Genomic DNA, 6,670 nt, shown 5'->3' with positions numbered 1-6,670 from the left:
ATCCAGTTCAGCCTATATTCCATCATAATAAATACCCAGATCTACGTCCTTCTACAGAACCTAATAATTGTATGATACAATATTGTTCTGCTCCAGGAAGACATCCAGGCCTCTCTTGAACCCCTCGACTGAGTTCGCCATCACCACCTCCTCAGGCAAGCAATTCCAGATTCTCACTGCCCTAACAGTAAAGAATCCTCTTCTATGTTGGTGGAAAAACCTTCTCTCCTCCAGACGCAAAGAATGCCCCCTTGTGCCCGTCACCTTCCTTGGTATAAACAGATCCTCAGCGAGATATTTGTATTGTCCCCTTATATACTTATAATATATTATAATTGTTTTGCTGGAAGCTCTGGGACGCAAAGGGTGTACCTCCGTGCTGTTAGTTCGGTACGGAGGGTCTTTTTGCCCCCTTTGCATGGTTTTCTTTAGGGTTTTGTGTAGACCGCAAAGTTATCTTTCCTATCCTCGCTCTGTTAAGAAAGTCGGGCCTCACTTTGCTGAATCTATTTCATCCCTGCGTTTGTCTTTTCATCTTAACTCACAGTCATTATATGTGGGGGGCTGCCTTTTCCTTTGGGGTATTTCTCTGAGGCAAGGTAGGCTTATTTTCTATCTTCAGGCTAGTTAGTTTCTCAGGCTGTGTCGAGTTGCATAGGTAGAGTTAGGCGCAATCCACGGCTGCCTCTAGTGTTGTTTGGAGAGGATTAGGGATTGCGGTCTGCAGAGTTCCCACGTCTCAGAGCTCGTTCTATTATTTTGGGTTATTGTCAGATCACTGTATGTGCTCTGACCGCTATGTCCATTGTGATACTGAATTGCCTATCACAACACTGGTCACTACAACGGCAGTTTGCAATTTTCACTCAGCAACATGCTGCTTGTTTCTGGAAAATACCCATGGAGTTAAAATCATCACTACGCCTACGTCACTACTATACCAAGGGGTATAGTTTTACAAATGGGGTCACTTGAGGGGGGATTCTGTTCTTCTAGCAATTAGGGGCTCTGTATATGGAGTTCGCAAACTGTTCTAAGAAAATCTGCGCTCCAGGAGGCATATAGCCAGGGACGGCTCCAGGTTTTTGAGGGCCTCCGGCGAAAGAGTCTCAGTGGGCCCCCCTTTAACACATACCATTATTCGTGATGCACAGATACGGCAGAGAAATATAGGTATACTACAATGCCAGATTTCACTTCTTACATGAGTGATAGCTATTGTAAATTCTACAATAACATACAGCAGAGGGGCTTTATATAAGTCAATCCCTTACACAGTATGCCAATTTTTATGACTAGTATATAACACAGCTCACGGAGTATATAGCACAGCCACGTAGTATATAGCATAGCCACATAGTATGTAGCACAGCCACGTAGTAAATAGCACAGCCATGTAGCATATAACACAGCCCACAAAGTATATAGCACAGCCATGTAGCATATAACAGCCCACATAGCATAAAACACAGCCACGTAGTATATAGCACAGCCCACCTAGTATATAGCACAGCCACGTAGTATATAACACAGCTACATAGTATATAGCAGTGTGTGCACCATATCCCTGATAAAAAAAGAATTAAAATAAAAATAGTTATATACTCACCTTATGACGGCCCCCGGATCCAGCACAGGCTTTAGCGATGCTCCCGCCAGCTCCCGTTCCCAGTGATGCTTTGCGACAATGACCTGTGATGATGTAGCAGTCTCACTTGATCCTACGTCATCTGGGGTCATTTCGCAAAGCATCACTGGGAACGGGGGCTGGTGGGAGCATCGCAAGGATCGGGAAGGCTGCGGGGGCCGCCGGAAGGTGCGACTAGCACGATTTTTTAAAAAATTATTTTTAACATTATATATATAGTAAAAAGTTGGTCACACTTGTCAAAATGGGCCCCCCGTCTCGCTAGGGCCCTGGCACTTGCCCGGGTGCTGACGCTGGCCCTGAAAATAGCGCTCCGTTCCTCCCGAGTCTCTCCGAATGTCTAAGTAGTACTTTACAGCCACATATGGGGTATTGCCACGTTCAGTAGAAATTGTGAGACAAATTTTGGCACCATTTTTTCCCACTTCTGTGTGAAAATATAAAATCTGGGGTAAAACAATTTTGGTGTTAAAAATGTATTTATTTTGGCTTCACTGCCCAATGGTATAATATTCAGTGACACACCTGTAGTGTCAATATGATCACTGCACCCCTATATTAATTGATTGAGAGGTGTAGGTTGTAAAATGGGGCCACTTATGGGTGGGTTCTGCTGTTCTGGCACCTTATGGGCTCTCACAGTGGGTCATGGCACCTGCAAACCATAAGGGTATGTGCACACGTTGCGGATTTTGCTGCAGAGCCGCCGCGAATTGGCCGCTGCGGATTCCATGCGGTTTACCATGTAAACCTATGGAAAACAAAATCCGCAGTGCACATGCTGTGGAAAAAAATGCGTGGAAACGCTGCGTTGTTTATTTTGCATCATGTCAATTCTTTGTGTGGATTCCGCAGCGGTTTACACCTGCTCCATAATAGGAATCCGCAGGTGTAAAACCACAGGTGGAATCCACACAAAAACCGTGAAAAAAACGAGGTAATTCCGCAGTGCAGATTTCCTGCGGATTTATCAAAATCAGTGCGGAAAAATCCGCACACCTTTCTTTCCGCAACGTGTGCACATACCCTAATAACAGTAAAATCTGGTGCTCCTTGCCTTCTGAGCTTTGCACTGTGCCTGAAAAATATTTCCTGATTACATGTAGGGTATTTGCGCACTCAGGAAAAAATGGACTTTGGTTTGTTGTAAAAAAAAAAATTCCCATTAGTCCTTAGAAAAAATTTTAAGCTTGGGGCTAAAACAACATTTTTGTGAGGAAAATGTAATTTTATCATTTTCATGGCTCAACGTTATAAACTTCTGGGGGTTCAAGGTGCTCAATACACATGTAAATACATTTGTTGAGGGGTCTTGCTTCCGAAATGGGGTCATTTGTGAGGGTTTCCACTGTTTTGGCACATCAGGGGCTCTCCAAATGGGACATGGCATCCACTAATTATTCCAGGAAATGTTACATTCAAAAAGTCAAATGACGCTCCTTCCCTTCCGAGCCCTGCCATGCACTCAAAGAGTAGTTTTCTTCCTCATATTTGGTTTCGGCGTACTCAGGAGAAATTGAGCAACAAATTATATAGTGCAATTTCTACTGTTACCGTTAAGAAAATGCAATATTTTGTGCTAAAAACATATTTGTGGGGAAATTTTTTTATTTTTACGGCTCAATGTTATAAACTTCTGTGATGCATCTGAGGGTTCAAAGTGCTCACCGCACATCTAGAGCAGTTCCCTGAGGGGTCTAGTTTCCAAAATGGGGTCACTTGTGGTGAATTTTTATTGTTTAGGCACATCAGGGGCTCTATAAATGTGGCATGTTGTCGGCCAATTATGTCAGCAAATTTTGCACTCAGAAAGTCAAACAGTTGAGCACCCAAACAGTGTTTTTTTCCCTCACATGAGGTATCGGCATATGCAGGAGAAATTACACAACAAATGTTGGGGTCTATTTTTCTTATTACCCTTGTCAAAATAAAAAAAAATGATTTGAAGTAAATTTTTTGAGAAAAAAAATTAAATGTTTTTTTTTTTTTTCAAAAACTTCCTGTGAAGCACCTGAAGGGTTAAAAAACTTCTTGAATGTGGTTTTGAGCACCTTGAAGGGTGCAGTTTTTAGAATGGTATCACTTTGGTGCATCTTCTATCATATAGACCCCTCAAAGTAACTTCAAATGTGATGTGGTCCCTAAAAAAATGGTTTTGTAAATTGTTGGAAAAATGAAAAATCACTGGTCAACTTTTTATCCTTATAACTTCCTAACGAAAAATGGTTCCAAATTTGTTCTGATGTAAAGCAGAAATGTTATTTATTAAGTATTTTGTGTGAGATATCTCTGTAATTTAAGGGCATGAAAATTCAAAGTTGGAAAATTGCAAAATTTGCCAAATTTTTTTTTTTTTTTTTTTCCACAAATAAACGCAAGTCATATCAAAGAAATGTTACCACTATCGTGAAAAACAAAATGTCACGGAAAAAAACAAACTCAGAATCACCAGGATCTGTTGAAGTGTTCCAGAGTTATTACCTCATAAAGGGACAGTGGTCAGAATTGTAAAAATTGGCTCTGTCATTAACATGGAAACCACCCTGGGGGGTAAAAGGGTTAATGAACTTTGTGTTACTTTAAGAACACCCTGGATCAAACCTGGTCTACAAACGCCAGGCTCGATGTATGGGGACCACTCCACTATGGCCTGACTACAACTGTGTACTAAGGTCACAGGCACTGGTGACAATGATGGTGAAGCAGGGAGCCCACAGGTCCATCCTCCATCTTTCAGTCTATGTGAAGACTGAAGGTCCTTCCAGAACCATTGGGTCATGCAACTAGACAGGGGAAGAAGAGAAGCAGGACACGGCAAGAGGTATGTGTGTCAGAGGTGACTGTATAGCAGAGCTGAGTGAGTAGCAGTGCTGTGTGTGTATAGCAGAGCTGAGTGTGTGTGGTAGAGCAGAGTGTATAGCAGAGCTGAGTGTGTGTGGTAGAGCAGAGTGTATAGCAGAGCTGAGTGTGTGTGGTAGAGCAGAGTGTATAGCAGAGCTGAGTGTGTGTGGTAGAGCAGAGTGTATAGCAGAGCTGAGTGTGTGTGGTAGAGCAGAGTGTATAGCAGAGCTGAGTGTGTGTGGTAGAGCAGAGTGTATAGCAGAGCTGAGTGTGTGTGGTAGAGCAGAGTGTATAGCAGAGCTGAGTGTGTGTGGTAGAGTGTATAGCAGTGCTGTGTGTGTATAGAAGAGCTGAGTGTATAGCAGAGCTGAGTGTGTATGTGTCATAGCTGAGTGTGTATGTGTGTCATAGCTGAGTGAGTATGTGTGTCATAGCTGAGTATGTGTGTCATAGCTGACTATAGCAGAGCTGAGTGTGTATGTGTGTCATAGCGGAGTATGTGTCAGAGGTGACTATAGCAGAGCTGGGTGAGTAGCAGTTCTGTGTGTGTATAGCAGAGCTGAGTGTGTGCGGTAGAGCAGAGTGTATAGCAGAGCTGAGTGTGTGTGGTAGAGCAGAGTGTATAGCAGTGCTGTGTGTGTATAGAAGAGCTGAGTGTGTGTGGTAGAGCAGAGTGTATAGCAGAGCTGAGTGTGTGCGGTAGAGCAGAGTGTATAGCAGAGCTGAGTGTGTGTGGTAGAGCAGAGTGTATAGCAGAGCTGAGTGTGTGTGGTAGAGCAGAGTGTATAGCAGTGCTGTGTGTGTATAGAAGAGCTGAGTGTATAGCAGAGCTGAGTGTGTATGTGTGTCATAGCTGAGTGTGTATGTGTGTCATAGCGGAGTATGTGTCAGAGGTGACTATAGCAGTGCTGGGTGAGTAGCAGTGCTGTGTGTGTATAGCAGAGCTGAGTGTGTGCGGTAGAGCAGAGTGTATAGCAGAGCTGAGTAGGTATATAGCAGACTAGAGTATGTTTTGCAGAGCTGAGTCAGCGTAGCTAAGCGTTGGTGGCAGCATAGTTTGTTTTATAGCAAACTACAGCCAGGTGAGAGATGCAATTAAAAGCTGACCACCCCTTTAAGCCCCCGTCTTATGTGCTCCATGACAGAAGTAACTTTCTGCAGTCACGACGACCACTGAGTGCCGGACAGTCTGTGACACGTAGAGAATCCCATGTATGTCTGTAGCGCCCCCTACACCTGGCCGCCGCCCGCACTGAGCAATGTGACGTGTCGGAAATGGGCGTGCCCCGTGTACTCCTGTCGCTCATTGCTATAAGGCCACGCCCCCTTGGGCCGCTCCGGACTCGGCACACAGAAGGGGGAGGAGCCTCAGCGCCGAACCTGGGTGTACAGGAGAAGTTCAATGTGCGGCGGACCGGGGACTGTGCGCACGGAGAGCAGGAGCTGCGCGCTGCCCGGTGACAGCTCCCGGCGCCGCCTGTCCACTGTGTACAGCCCCGGTGCCTTTATCTGCTGTAACTCAGCAACCGGAAAAGCAGATTACTGGAGCTCGGTCCCAGACAGGTAAGACGCTCATTACTTTCTATGGGGCTAGGCAGAGCGGGCTCCTGAGGACTGCAGCGGGGGTGACGGTCCCGGTGTGATGTGGCTGAACCTGGACGTAAGTGCTTTCCTTGCAGGAGTTATGAGCTGCGCTCCCATCACTGGCCCATCTGATCTGATGATGATTATACAGCTCCTGGGGACCCATCACTGTGCCCCCCCACCCCATCACTGTGCCCCCCCCCCCAATCACTGTGCCCCCCCCAATCACTGTGCCCCCCTCACCCATCACTGTGCCCCCCCACCCCATCACTGTGCCCCCCCACCCAATCACTGTGCCCCCCTCACCCATCACTGTGCCCCCCCACCCCATCACTGTGTGCCCCCCCCAATCACTGTGCCCCCCTCACCCATCACTGTGCCCCCCCCACCCCATCACTGTGTGCCCCCCTCACCCATCACTGTGCCCCCCACCCCATCACTGTGTGCCCCCCCCAATCACTGTGCCCCCCTCACCCATCACTGTGCCCCCCTCACCCATCACTGTGCCCCCCCACCACTGTGTCCCCACCCCATCACTGTGCCCCCATCACTGTGCCCCCCTCACCCATCACTGTGCCCCCCATCACTGACACATCT

At 46.4% G+C, this 6,670-nt stretch overlaps 1 protein-coding gene across 1 annotated transcript in view; it reads left to right on the top strand.

Moving 5' to 3' along the window:
- Positions 1–5,878: 5,878 nt before the first annotated feature.
- OSBPL3 (oxysterol binding protein like 3) overlaps positions 5,879–6,670 on the top strand; it is a 210,007-nt gene continuing 209,215 nt past the window's right edge. Inside the window, exon 1 of the mRNA XM_069729873.1 lies at positions 5,879–6,052. The gene's annotated coding sequence lies outside the window, so the exon portion shown is untranslated. The remainder of the gene's footprint in view (positions 6,053–6,670) is intronic.

This window comes from Ranitomeya imitator, chromosome 6 (genome assembly GCF_032444005.1).
Source record: "Ranitomeya imitator isolate aRanImi1 chromosome 6, aRanImi1.pri, whole genome shotgun sequence".
Classification (NCBI taxonomy): Eukaryota; Metazoa; Chordata; class Amphibia; order Anura; family Dendrobatidae; genus Ranitomeya; species Ranitomeya imitator.
The sequence above is the reverse complement of the archived record's forward strand: the minus strand, read 5'-3'. Positions and strand labels throughout refer to the sequence as shown.